The sequence below is a fragment of the Lycium barbarum genome, chromosome 12 (assembly GCF_019175385.1).
Source record: "Lycium barbarum isolate Lr01 chromosome 12, ASM1917538v2, whole genome shotgun sequence".
Taxonomy (NCBI): domain Eukaryota; kingdom Viridiplantae; phylum Streptophyta; class Magnoliopsida; order Solanales; family Solanaceae; genus Lycium; species Lycium barbarum.
In genome coordinates this window covers 62,653,533-62,668,892 of record NC_083348.1, presented here as the reverse complement: position 1 = coordinate 62,668,892, position 15,360 = coordinate 62,653,533, and the positions used below count along the sequence as shown (strand labels likewise).

Below are 15,360 nucleotides of genomic sequence, written 5' to 3'. Positions count from 1 at the left end.
TGTACCCACCTTTTTTCTTCTAGTTTGGTTCTAATGGATTGGATTAAAAGAACGGAAAAGGGTCAAATATACCCCTGAACTATTGAAAAAAGAGTTAAATATACCCTTCGTTATACTTTTGTTTCAAATATACCCCTGTTATTATATTTTGGGTTCAAATATACCCCTATCATTATACTTCAGGTACAAATATACCCCTCCACAGTTAAAGTTGACTCCAATCCTACGTGGCATTAATATTTTAATAAAATAAATATTATGTAGCATGCCACCTCACTTACAAACCCAATTTTACTCCTCTCCTCTCTATCTTCTTCCACCACACCTCCCCCTCTAATACTACAGACTACCGTTCTTCTTCAAGTTCTACATGGTGACTGACTTAATTTAATTTTTTGTGATAATAATGATGTTATAACGCCTAAAAAGACACCCACAAAAGACGGGGTTACTTCTATCATTCTATGACCTGTGTGAAGAAGTTCTTTGATTTTTGATCTAGAAAATATTTGGCTTTTTTACTGTGTATCTTTTCACATATTGAAACTGGAGCAAATATTTTGCTCTTTGGTTTTTGTTGTAAAAAATTTTCTGCTTTGTGTATATATAATGCTTAGCTGGTGACATTATGCCAACGTTTGATCCATTGATTCCCATATAAATTTTGAAAATTTTTAAAATTATATTGCATGCTTTTTAAAAAGAACATGTTCCATAAGTTTTAAAAATTATTAAAAAAAAATACCCAATTAATGGTGGTGGAATGGTGGGCATAAGGGTGGTAGTAATAGAGGGGAGGTGCGGTGGAAGAAGATAGAGAGGGGAGAGATAAAATTGAGTTTGTAAGTGAGGTGGCATGCCACATAACATTTATTTTATTAAAATATTAAAGTCACGTAAAATTGGGGTTAACTTTAATTGTGGAGGGATATATTTATACCCAAAATATAACGACAGGGTATATTTGAACTCAAAATATAATGAAATGTATATTTGACCCTTTCATTATAGTTGGCCCTTATCAGTTAAAAGAATGATAGAAGGGGGCTGCCACCTGGCACTTTCCTTTTCTTCAAAATAGGCAAGTTTTCTTTATCCATATATTCTTTTCTTTTTCTTTTTTTCAATTTTATTATATCCATATCGGGGATTTGGCGCGCAGTTAACATATGGCTATCACTTTTAACCCTTTAATATACAGTTAACATATGGATATTGCTTTGTTATATACCAAGATATCTTGATGATAATTAAATTAAATTAAATAATAATAAATAATTAATTAGTAAAAATTTAGTGCATGGGGCTGACCTTACTTATTTTTGAGTATATTCCTGTAACGATGAATAATTAAATACTCAAAAATCAGTAATTTGAACATGAAATAGATTCTTTGAATTAGCAAACACATAGATTACAAACCTACAATGCAAAAACTTAATATGTACGTAGAATTTAATTTGTTTTATATACACACACACACAAATATATATATATATATATATATATATATACGCACACACACTGGTCGTGATCGGCCCGTGCTGAGCCGGCCCAAACTCAAAGTAGAAACGTACTCCCTCTGTCCAAATTTGTGTGATACACTTTTCTTTTTAGTCTGTCTCAAAAAGAATTTTTAGTCTGTCTCAAAAAGAATGATACATTTCCTTATTTGACAACAATTTAACTTTAAAACTTTACCCTTTTACGTTTTACGAGATGATCTATAACCACAAAAATATTTTTGGCTTATTTTAAATCACAACATTTAAAAGTTTTCCTTTATTTCTTAAACTTCGTGCCTAATCAAATTATATAACATAAATTGGGACTGAGAGAGTAATACTTTTGATTAAAAATGAATAATTTGCATCACGTTCTTAAATTTCCACCAAATCTTTTATTTCACTTGAATTAAAAACAACTGAATGAATTCAAATCAGGGAAATAAGTTTTTCAGAAATCAGTTTCTTCTTGTTGTTAGACAAACTCCGAATTCTCCAACAGGTTTTCCAATTTTGTATTCCTGTTTTGTGAATTCAGAATTGATACAACATAAGCCATATGTAAGATACGTGCCTAAAACTCAGATCAACACAACAAAGAAGCAAACTCAATTCCTGTGTTATTTCAACTCACATGACATGTTTTTCAAAGTCAGAAAATTTCACTTTTCTTAATATGATTGATTGTGACCTTTATTGGTCGTTTGGTAGATAGTCAAAATTATCCCGGGATTATAATTTCGGGACTAATTTATCCCACTTCTTGGGATTATTTTATCCCATTTGAAAGATGGGATGAAATAATCCCGGATAAGTGGGATAAGGTGGGATATCCCACCCTTAGGATAAGGCTTTATTTTGTACCGTGTTTGGTAGGAGGTATAAATTTATATCTCCTACCAAATACGGTATAAAAATCCAGTACTGGAATATCCCAGCCTATACCATGCACCAAACGACCCCTTAGAATGATAGATTCTAGTTTCATAAGGATCTAGTATGTATAGAAACTGAGCAGGCGTTTGGACATGCGGTTTGAAACCATGAGATAAATTCAGCATTTAGACATGCATTTCATCTCATGATTTCAAACCATGGTTTAAAACTCCAAATCATCCAAAAAGGCATGATTTGGGGTTTCAAACCATGGTTTCAAAAGAGACCCATAAGTTGATAGATATTTATAACAATTACTCCCATCAACCATTTACCAACCTCATTAACATTCACCAACCTTTATTTATGTCTATCAACCTCGTTACTATTCATTTTAAATTTTCATTTTTATTTAACTAAAGTTTGATTAATTGATGTTGTATTTTTTAGAAAGACCTTCTAGTAGCATATTAATTTTGTTATGAACTATGACTTGCTCATTTGGTAAGATTGTATAAGAATTGAGAATGTTTTAATAATTTTCATAACTTGTGAGGTTTTTATGTCTATAAGAGAAGAGACAACTTAAGATATCCAAATTGCATATCCAAACATGATTTAAAACCATGATTTCAAATTATGATTTCAAACCGTAGTTTAAAATCATGTCCAAACAGCTCCTCGGGAAGTATTGGTTAAAACTTTGCTGTGACAGTCAAATGGACCACCCGTTTCTTATCTTTTACACTTTTTAATTTTCCGTCTGTCTCAATTTTTATTTTTTTTTGGTTTGCCAAAAAAAGAGAGTGCATCTTCTTATATTTAGTAAGTTTTTCAATTCCAAAATTCTACATGACAAATTCAAAGATGAACTACATACATCTTTAATTTAAGATCACAAATTCAAAAATCTCCCTTTTATTTCTTAAACTTCATATCAAGTCAAACTAATAGCCTGTTTGGCCAAGCTTATTTTTCCCCCAAAAATACTTATTTTTTTAATAATGATTATTTAAAAAAAAAAAAAAAAGTGAGCTGTTTGCTCAAGCTTTTGGGAGAAAATAAATACTTTTGGAGAGTAGTAAAAATAGTTTTTCAGAAGCTAAAAAAATTAGCTTTTGCCCAAAAGCACGTTTTTGAAAAGTATTTTTGAGAAAAATATACTTAGAAGCACTTTTTAAAAATTTGGTCAAATACTAATTGCTGCTCAAAAGTATTTTTAAAATTAATTGGCCAAAACAATCTGCTTTTAGCCAAAAATATTTTTTAAAAAGTACTTTTGAAAAAACTATTTTTTAAAATAAGCTGATTTTAGAAGCTTGGCCAAACATGCTATAACCCACTTTAGATTGTGGGAGGGAATAATACATACTGTATTTCAAGAGGAAACATTTAATCTAGATAATGAATCCACGCCAAATTGCTTTATCTGATAGCGATTGTTCTTATTATATAATCATACAATAGGTTAACATAAGTACAAAATTTAAGTTGGAGAAAAAATTTCAAGTACCTGCGAGGGCTGTTCAAAACCAAATCGTAATCGATAACCCAACCGCAAAATCGGCTTATTGGCTTATCGGTATTGGGTTACCGGATTAACGGTTGGTGAACGGATTAAAATTTTATAATTAACGGTTTATCGGTGTGGGGGCGGATTACTCAATTTCGTTATCAGATAAACCGTTAACCCGTTAAGAATTATTCTATTTATGTTTTTACTCCTAGATATATGTGAAATCACAAACTGCAAAAGTACTTTTGTTATTATATTACAAAAGGTTTTAACTATTCGTTCGACCAAACATGATTGTATAAGGAAATATAAATAGTCATTAATGCCTTCAGTTACAAGTTACCTACTTCACATTTGAAACAACGGCAGAATTACCAGTGTAAACACTGTCCAAGCAAACTGTAATATAGTCACTGCATGATATGTAACAAACATATGGGAATGTTGCAAAAGGATTGGAAGCTGTGATTTTAACTTCGTCGGCAGAAGCTGAACTATCTTTTGTGATTTTAATTTTAATTTTCTCTTAGATTTAGCCGATACACCGCCCGATAACCATCCGATAATTGTTAACCCGATACTGAACCAACCGATATCTTATCGGTTGGCTAGCGGATTAGTACATTTAAAAGCCGATAACTGATAAGCCGAACTGTTAAACATAATTATCCGTCCGATCCGCCCGATAAGCAACCCTACCTGCGACATATAAAAAAAATTATATAAGCTTGGGATTAACTGATTTTTGCATAAGTATATAATACAAACAACAGTGTCCAGAGAACCCTCTTGTGATACCCTGGAGTCATAAACACTAAGGGTCATTTGGTATAAGGTATAAGCTGGGATATCCCAGCACTAATTTTTATACCATGTTTGATAGAAGGGATAAATTTATACCTTGTACCAAACATGGTACAAAAATTAGTGCTGGAATATTCCAGCTTATACCTTCTTATCCCACTTATATTGGGATTATTTTATACCATCTTTTAGATGGTATAAAATAATCTCAATAGATGGGATAAATTAGTCCCGGAATTATAATCCCGGAATAATTTCGACTATCTACCAAACGACCCCTAAAGCATTCAGCTCTTTCCATATGAGAATGAATCAGCTTCAATCGCTTAAATTTCAGCAAATCAGATATCGTCTGCATGAGAGTAAAGGATACCCTGTCAGCATTTTTTTATTCTTATCTAGAATAGAAAGGAAAACAAATCAAAATTTTATTGTAGTAATAGTTAGTACCCGCAGAATATAGAAAATGACAGAAGAAAACACTATTATGCAGCCGCTGCAAACAAAAATAACAAGTGTCAGCGAAAATAAAACAATAAAAAGAGAGACGTATAATTGATGATATAGAAGAATAAAAATAAACAAAAACATGAAAGCAAAGAAACTTGCTCTAGCTTACAAGAAAGGAAAATATGTATACCGAGAACCTGTTGACAAGAATCTAACAGAGAAAGGAAACTTCTCTGTTGACAAGATTGTTCTTATTATATAATCATACAATAGCGTTGTAAGAAAGGAAACTTCTCTGCTGACAAGAATCTAACAGAGAAGACAGATTCACCGATGAAAGAACCTGCAAGCGTCAAAGAAACGGAGTATTACAAATACAGGAGGGATGCGCTGGAGCTTTAAAAGAGAAGACCATCATGACCTTCACCTTTAATTCAGTACTGCAAGGCCTTTGGGGTCGGTTGGTACACGGTATAAAGTGAGATATTTCAATATTAATTTTGGGATTGATTTTGTATCATATTTTGTAGAAGATTTATACCAGAATAAATTTATATTCTCTACCAAATAAAATATAAAATGAAGCTCATATTTAAAGATGAAATATCTCATCTTATCTCATTAACTTTAGAATTATTTTATCTCACCTTTTAAATGAAATAAATTAATCCCAAAATTATAATTCTGAGATTATAAATACCGGTATAATCTTATCGGCTTACCAAGGATAAATTTTTAAAAGATAAGACCAATGCCCTGTTGATGTATGACTTGTTTGTGTGGAGTATATCTTATTTTAATATGGGTAAAAGTTGAGAGCATAATAAATGTAACTGATAAAGGACTACTAAGGACAGGTGGTTTCAAATATATTTTAATATGTGAAAATTGACAAATAATTTTGATATGGGTAAAATAGTGTAAAAAAAAATCTTATCTTTATATGAAAATTGATAAATAAAAAAAAATCTATAAAGAAAATAATGGATAATTAAAAGTAAACGGGAGGAGGGAGTACTCAGACTTCTAGACCTGTGGAGACAAGGCCAACGTTCAATTTGTACAGCCCATGCTCTTACAATATTAGAATAAAAAGAAAGTCAATATTATTAACAACACGGACACGTGGGTCAATATTATTAACAATACGGACACGTGGGCTTTTAACACAGGCCCTCAAGATTCTTGCAAGGACCAAATTGCCCTCTATGAGGACGACAAAAGCTTTACGATCGTCATTAATAATTTATTACTAGTAGTAATATATATAGATAATTTCTAAACAAGTATTTATATAGTCGGTTTAGTTCCATTTTTCGGTTATTTTTTATTTAAGACCAAAATGAAATCAAATTTTGTCGATTTTAATTAAAAAATCAAAATCAAACCAAATAAAAAAAGTATTAGTTATTTTTCCGATTTAATTCACTATTTTGATTTTCCGTAAACACCTCCTACTTCATATCTCATAGGCCAAAGTCATAGATGGACCCCTGAACTTATCCTGATTTTTCATTTAGACCCCTTAATTGAAACGTTGACCATCTGGACCCTCGAACATAAGATAAAATGTGTCATTTGAACCCCTCGTGCCAGCTGGGCACACGCGTGCAATCCACTTGCAGTGACATGGAAAAATAGACCAGTGACATGGAATATCTGACCAATAAAAATAAGTCATGTCAACAAAATAAATTAATTTAAGAAAAATTAATTTTAAAATCTATTTAAATAATTTTAAAAAATCTAAAAAATCCAACCCATCCTCTCCGATAGCCCACTTCACCGCCACCACTGCCGCTGCTGCCTCCGCCGCCACTTCAAAATCTATTTAAATAATTAAAAAAATGATGTCGTTTTTTGTCGGAGATTTATTTAAATAGATTTTGAAGCGGCGGCGGCGGTGGTGGGGGCGGCTAATGCAGCAGCGGCAGTGGCGGCGGTGAAGTGGGCTATCAGAGAGGATGGGTTGGGTTTTTTAATTATTTAAATAGATTTTAAAATAGAGTTTTTGTTAAAATTAATTTTTAATGATTAAAAAAAAAAATTTAAAAAAAAGAAAAAATTTGGTAACTCACGCTCTGTCTAAAGCAGTGCAGTTCACGCATGTGCCCAGCTGGCACGAGGGGTTCAAATGACACATTTTATCTTATGTTCGAGGGTCCAGATGGTCAACGTTTCAGTTAAGGGTCTAAATGAAAAATCAGAACAAGTTCAGGGGTTCATCTATGACTTTGTCCTATCTTATATCCTTCTGTAAAAGATCATAAAGTTAGAAGTGTTACACTCCATAATAATCCGTGCTACTGTGTTAAAACAAGAAAGAATGAGTTAAGAAGGTTCAAGGAAAGTTAATCGAGTTAGTAAGAATATCGTTAAATATATGTTGTTGTTTAACAATTGTAACTCCTCAGGAGACAGGTGCCTACGACATACAAAAAAAAAAATTTGATAGCTTTAAAACAACACCATACCTTTTTATACAAATAAGTTCATGACATACTAGTTATAAATGATTATAGTTAACAAGTGACATGAGTGTCCAATTCGAGCACTAGTCACGGCCTACGGGGTTGGGTCGTGACAGAAGTGGTATCAGAGCGGTCCTTCCTCGGAGTGTTTACAGACCGTGTCTAGTAGAGTCTTGTTTATCGATGTGTTGTGCACCACATTTATAAACAGGAAGCTACAGGACATTTAGGATGTTACCTTTCTTTCATATCTAAGATCGTGCGATAGAGCCCAGTCATAGGAAATGAAATTCTTTATACTAACATTTGATTTCAGCTAAAGAACGGCATCGACAAAAGAAAGTGATTGATGATATTGGAAGTTTTAAAGCACGCAGGTAAGCAGGGGTACGAAGAATGCATGTTGGGTAAGGTATTTGAAGAACGATTGAAATGTAGAGTTAAAGATTGAAAGTGAAGGTAAATAGGAAAGTGTAACAGGTGCAGTTTGGATTAGACATACGAGGTAAGTCCATCATTTTCATGCTGTTGTTAATATTGGGAGCCCTGTGTGGCTATGATATGATGTGATGTGTATATATATATATATATATGTTGGCCCTGTGAGGCATTGTTGGTATTTCCTGCGTGCAGGTTCTGGGATAGTAAGGAAATACAGAGGGAACTCTGCTAAAATTTTCCACAAGTATAAAAGGAAATGATAGGGCAATTTGGAAGGGTTTGTGATAATAAGAGATGATTTAGAAAAGGCTGGAAAATCTTATTAGGGTGTTATATGAGGTACCGACTGAATTGATAAGCAGGGATAAATTATGACGAGTTTATAGTTAAAAGAAGTAATAGTATGATTAAGACAAGAGTACAGAAGAAAAAAAAAAGAATTGTGACGGATGTGAATGTATTGGTAAGACAGGCTGTGAGGTTGTGAAGGATAAAATTGACTAGGAATGGTGAAAGGTTAAGTTTGCTTATACAACATTAATGTAACATTCGAGGACGAATGTTCCTAAGGGGGGAAGAATGTTACACTCCATAATAATCCGTGCTACTGTGTTAAAACAAGAAAGAATGAGTTAAGAAGGTTCAAGGAAAGTTAATCGAGTTAGTAAGAATATCGTTATATATATGGTTGTCTTAAGTATCTCGAGGTGACATGGTAACCTAAAGGATTTGAAATCGCGTTATGAGTATGTATATGAGGTAATGCGAGTGACCTTTTAAAGTATTTGAGATTATTAGTAATGATATAGAAGATGGACAAAATATATGAACATACTTTTGCGATTGGAGTTTCGTCGAAGCTGTGTGAGTTCTCTAATTATGTTTAAGGTTATTGTGATTCTCTGGACCTTTCGAGATGTGTATATGGATATTTATTGATGTATACAAGTGTGTATATGTATGCATAAGAGGTTACATGAGGTTGGAAGAGGATTAGAAGTTAAACGAAATGAATCGGAACAACTTCAATAAAATCTCGGACCCGATTTTAGTCTATATTGTAGGAGGCCTATCTCCTAGTATATGAGGAGTTTTAAGGTGTTTCAAAAGCCTAAAACGAAGTACATCGAGTCTAGTTTTCAATGAAACAAACCGCTTGTCAAAACGATATCGGGGTAATGAGATATGGACGATGCAAGTTGGATGAGCGGGGATTAAGACTTAAATGTTCACAATTTTTCAATTGTGGCCGTGTGGGCCCCACAAACACAAGGCAAAAATCAGATTTTTGCCCATGCTCAGTTGGGGGAACGTGCAAGACCCCTTGGGCAGAAACATATCCAACTTTGTTGACCAAAAGTTGCATGCCAACTCATTTTTCCCAATGCCACAAATTGAACAAGAGAGAGAAGCTCTCATCTTCTCCAACTAGAGAAAGAGAGCCACGGCTATGGCAGCTCCTCCACCACCAAAAAAAATCAGTTTTCTTCCTCAAATCAACTCCTCATCTAGTGTACAAGAACGTGTAGTAGTTGTTGGAAAGAAACAAGGGAGTGTAGCACCCCAATGGGGTTGAAGATTCGGCCAAAGTGAAGAACAAGTTGTAAGGTAAGAATGTTTATTGTTCTTGTGTTGCATGATGATTTGAATGTATAGTTCATGAAGGTTGTTGTTGGATTGTTGTTGTAGTTGAAGTAGAGAGTGAGCCGTGAGTGTTGGGGAAGCCATGGTTGGTTTCATTTTGTATGTATTGTTGGTGAATTGAACGGGTGTCAACATATGTAAATGAACAAAGATTGTAGAAGTTGGTTTATGATGTTGTATGTTGGTATTGGACTGTTTTGTGAGGGAGTTAGTGAACTGTTTTTACTTGATATTTTGATTGTTATTATCATGAATTTCATGATGGAAATGAAGGTGTTTAATGGTTGGAGTTGAAACTAAAATCGTTTGTGAGTTGTTGTAAGGATTATAGAAATGACGATGTAGTTTAGTTGTGTACGAATTGATGTTGTATTTGTCGTGTGGATAGCTGGTCATAACCTACTGAAAATATATGAAAAGAAGGCATGAAATAATGTGTAAGAATCATAGGTGGTTTGCTTAGTATGTTCGTAAATGTTTGCAAGAATTCCGACCATTGTTTAGGGACTGTTTTGGACATGTTATTGGACTGTTTTGGACATGTTGTGGTAATGGACTGTTTTCTAAAAAGTTTAAATGAGCCATGTGTTGTAGGCTTTAATGGAATCATGTTTAATCTCCTTGTACATGTATTGGAAATGGATTGAATGTGTTGTGGTTTGGATGAATGGATGAAAATCATGAAGTTGTTATAGTTGTGTTGAAGCCGTGTAAAGGGGCTGTTTTAGGGGAAATTATGGACTGTTTTGTGCCAAGTTTTGATTGTTGTTGTTATGAACATTGTGGTATATTGTATGTATGTTGAATATGTGAATTTAGGTGTTAAAGAAACAAATCAAATTGAAGTACGCAAGCAGTCCAAAACAGTGGACTGTTTTAAGGTTAGAAGCAAATTAGTGAATGTTGAATATTGATTGTTGCTACGAACGTGTAGTGAAAGTGAAGCTTAATGATTCAAGTTGAAATTGAAATGGTTTGTGGGCTGTTATAAGAATAAATATGATGCTGAAACAGTTCCGATAATCGCATAAGTAATGTTGTAAACGTGTTGTTGTCGTTGTAATGGAAGTTGGAAAATTGCGAAATAGAAATTGTAGTGTTGTGTGTGCTGTTTGGCCGTGGGTATGGGACAGTTTTGAATGATGTATGGACTGTCCAAAGTCCCTTAAATCATGTTTATACAAGTTTGGATTGATACATGAAAGAATGACTAGCAATATTAGCTTGTAGCACTAGTTGGTTTGAATGCGAACGAAACGTCGTCTAAATGTTAGAAAGGGATTGTGAGTGTCAAAATACGTATCGAATTCCCTCGTAAACTAATCATAGCTTGTGATATCTTGATATAGGATAAGTACCATTGGGCAGCAAGTACAAGTTATTATACGACTAAACGCTAAAGGTATGTAAAGCTTATTCCTTCTTTTCTTGGCATGTCCTAGACGTAAGTATGAAATGATATAAACCTTGGGGTAAATTCTATTCTCTAGTTCCATGCATGACTTATGATTCTATATTTCCTTAATGCTATTGTCACGAGCCTACTACATGATTGACTAATGAATGATGTATAGAAGTTCCTACTCTTAAAAGAATGGCATGAATAGAAGTATACTTGATTTTCAAAAGCTACATCATGAAAATTGATACATGTACATGAAAGCTGAAACGTTCCTTGCTATGGCTTATAATGAGAGTTGAAAAGAATTGAATATGATTATTATCCCAATACTTTAGAGCTGGTTAGTTGCTTATCTATTGAGTCTCAAAAGATGCATTGCATATATGTGGTTGCTTATTATTCTGCTCGTGCTTATCGCTATATCCTTCACTGAGTCCCGGTCCAGGACACGTTCTCGTGCGCACATCTACTATATTATTACCGAGTCCCTCATTAAAGGGCCGGGACACGTATATGTTTATGTTTATGATGCTATGGCTATATTCACCGAGTCCCTCACTAGAGGGCCGGGACACGTTATATATATATGATGATGTGATGATGTGATGATATGATGATATGGAGATGGTGGCCAGGAGGGCATATATATTCCTTATTACCGAGTCCCTTACGAAAGGGCCGGGACACATCTATGTGCATGTTTATGATACTATGATTTTAATTACCGAGCCCCTCACTAGAGGGCCGGGACACGTATATATGTTATATACAGAATGATTATGCAGCTTTGATTACAAAACACTATATTGACATTGATATGAGAATGATACAAATGAAATATGTTCAAAGGCAAGTCTTTATGAAATTCTGTTAGTTGCATTGAGTCATATACATCTTATCTCAGTATGAGTCTATCACTATGTTTCATGCTTTACATGCTCAGTACATATTCCGTACTGACCCCCTTTCTTCGGGGGGCTGCGTTCATGCCCGCAGGTACAAACGTTCATTTCGGAGATCCGCCAGCTTAGGACACTTATTCAGCTATTTTGACTGCTCCTTTGTTCCGGAGCCTAGCTTGTGGTATAACTCCCTTATGTTGAATTCATATGTGTTTAATTGAGTACGGCGGGGCCCTGTCCCGCAATATGATACAGTCATTACTCTTAGAGGTCTGTGGACATCTTTGTGGGTCTGTATGTCGTTGTTGATGCGTTGTATGACTATGACTTATGTTTGGGGACGCACCCATTCGTAATGGCAGCCTTGTCGGCTTGCATATATATGTATGTTTGGTATGTTGCATATCGTGGCAGCCTTGTCGGCTTGCGTAGAGCTGTTTTGTGCCAAGTTTTGATTGTTGTTGTTATGAACATTGTGGTATATTGTATGTATGTTGAATATGTGAATTTAGGTGTTAAAGAAACAAATCAAATTGAAGTACGCAAGCAGTCCAAAATTTCCCCTAAAACAGCCCCTTTACACGGCTTCAACACAACTATAACAACTTCATGATTTTCATCCATTCATCCAAACCACAACACATTCAATCCATTTCCAATACATGTACAAGGAGATTAAACATGATTCCATTAAAGCCTACAACACATGGCTCATTTAAACTTTTTAGAAAACAGTCCATTACCACAACATGTCCAAAACAGTCCAATAACATGTCCAAAACAGTCCCTAAACAATGGTCGGAATTCTTGCAAACATTTACGAACATACTAAGCAAACCACCTATGATTCTTACACATTATTTCATGCCTTCTTTTCATATATTTTCAGTAGGTTATGACCAGCTATCCACACGACAAATACAACATCAATTCGTACACAACTAAACTACATCGTCATTTCTATAATCCTTACAACAACTCACAAACGATTTTAGTTTCAACTCCAACCATTAAACACCTTCATTTCCATCATGAAATTCATGATAATAACAATCAAAATATCAAGTAAAAACAGTTCACTAACTCCCTCACAAAACAGTCCAATACCAACATACAACATCATAAACCAACTTCTACAATCTTTGTTCATTTACATATGTTGACACCCGTTCAATTCACCAACAATACATACAAAATGAAACCAACCATGGCTTCCCCAACACTCACGGCTCACTCTCTACTTCAACTACAACAACAATCCAACAACAACCTTCATGAACTATACATTCAAATCATCATGCAACACAAGAACAATAAACATTCTTACCTTACAACTTGTTCTTCACTTTGGCCGAATCTTCAACCCCATTGGGGTGCTACACCCCCTTGTTTCTTTCCAACAACTACTACACGTTCTTGTACACTAGATGAGGAGTTGATTTGAGGAAGAAAACTGATTTTTTTTGGTGGTGGAGGAGCTGCCATAGCCGTGGCTCTCTTTCTCTAGTTGGAGAAGATGAGAGCTTCTCTCTCTTGTTCAATTTGTGGCATTGGGAAAAATGAGTTGGCATGCAACTTTTGGTCAACAAAGTTGGATATGTTTCTGCCCAAGGGGTCTTGCACGTTCCCCCAACTGAGCATGGGCAAAAATCTGATTTTTGCCTTGTGTTTGTGGGGCCCACACGGCCACAATTGAAAAATTGTGAACATTTAAGTCTTAATCCCCGCTCATCCAACTTGCATCGTCCATATCTCATTACCCCGATATCGTTTTGACAAGCGGTTTGTTTCATTGAAAACTAGACTCGATGTACTTCGTTTTAGGCTTTTGAAACACCTTAAAACTCCTCATATACTAGGAGATAGGCCTCCTACAATATAGACTAAAATCGGGTCCGAGATTTTATTGAAGTTGTTCCGATTCATTTCGTTTAACTTCTAATCCTCTTCCAACCTCATGTAACCTCTTATGCATACATATACACACTTGTATACATCAATAAATATCCATATACACATCTCGAAAGGTCCAGAGAATCACAATAACCTTAAACATAATTAGAGAACTCACACAGCTTCGACGAAACTCCAATCGCAAAAGTATGTTCATATATTTTGTCCATCTTCTATATCATTACTAATAATCTCAAATACTTTAAAAGGTCACTCGCATTACCTCATATACATACTCATAACGCGATTTCAAATCCTTTAGGTTACCATGTCACCTCGAGATACTTAAGACAACCATATATATAACGATATTCTTACTAACTCGATTAACTTTCCTTGAACCTTCTTAACTCATTCTTTCTTGTTTTAACACAGTAGCACGGATTATTATGGAGTGTAACAAGAAGCACAAGGAAAGAAGAAATTGCACAGTTTTCCCTTCAAATGGGTTGGTTTTCAATTTTTACCCTTCAAATGGGCTGGTCTTTTATTTTTGCCCTTCAGAATTAAACTTAGGTCCAGTTGGGCTAAGTTTTTAAGGAATTCATACTATAATGCGAAAATATAAACGGCAAAAAACGTATATGTACATAGTAAGAGGGTATATTTACAGAACATGCGATACTCTTCAATTTATAAAATATATCAATAGATTTCTTACAAAATCTATATGAATCAGGTAAATTAAAAAGAAGCAATAAAACACAGTAAATAACGTAAGGAAACTTCCCTTATTTTATCCACTTTTCTCTCCCATTCAAAATTAAGAGATATTGTTTCCTGATTTTCTCCAACTTTTGCTCTCTTATTTTATCCACTTTTCTCTCCTCATTCAAAATAAAGAGATATTGTTCCCCAATTTTCTCCAACTTTTACTCGAAAAGCCCATTCTAATGGGTTATTCTCTCATTCAAAATTCGGACACAATCAATTTCACGGTATGAATCAGATTCCATACAAAGTTCATTATAATTTTTGTTAATTGATACAAATCAGATTTCATACAAAGTTCATACATCAGAAAACAAATATGTATAAACTTTGTATGCAATATGTATAACTTTATAAATTAGTTATAATTTTTATGTATGAAATATGTATAAAAGTTGTATGTGTATTTTGATTATGATAAAGTATATACAAATTGTATAAAATCTTATCAGAGTGTGTATAAATTATGAGAAAATATGTATAATAAATCTATAATTGATACAAACCAGATTTCATGCAAAGTCCATACACCAGAAAATAAATATGTATAAATTTTTGTAACGATGGGAGATTGAATGAAATAAAACTGTGACATGCCTCCATCTTCATCAATTGGGACCATTAGAATATTAGAATAATCTCTCCTGTATGACCCTGCCTCCATTTTTTATAGGATAATTCCAAA

General features: G+C 34.0%; 1 long non-coding RNA gene across 2 annotated transcripts; it reads right to left on the bottom strand.

The window, feature by feature from the left end:
- Positions 1-4,191: 4,191 nt before the first annotated feature.
- Positions 4,192-5,523, bottom strand: LOC132622207 (uncharacterized). 2 transcript variants are annotated; one of them, XR_009575836.1, is made up of 3 exons: positions 5,321-5,523; positions 5,152-5,197; positions 4,192-5,053 (listed from the first exon to the last, which is right to left on the bottom strand). It is a non-coding gene; the product is annotated as an uncharacterized LOC132622207 (long non-coding RNA). The 2 variants fall into 2 exon arrangements; XR_009575837.1 differs by having other exon boundaries at positions 5,342-5,523.
- Positions 5,524-15,360: the final 9,837 nt, after the last annotated feature.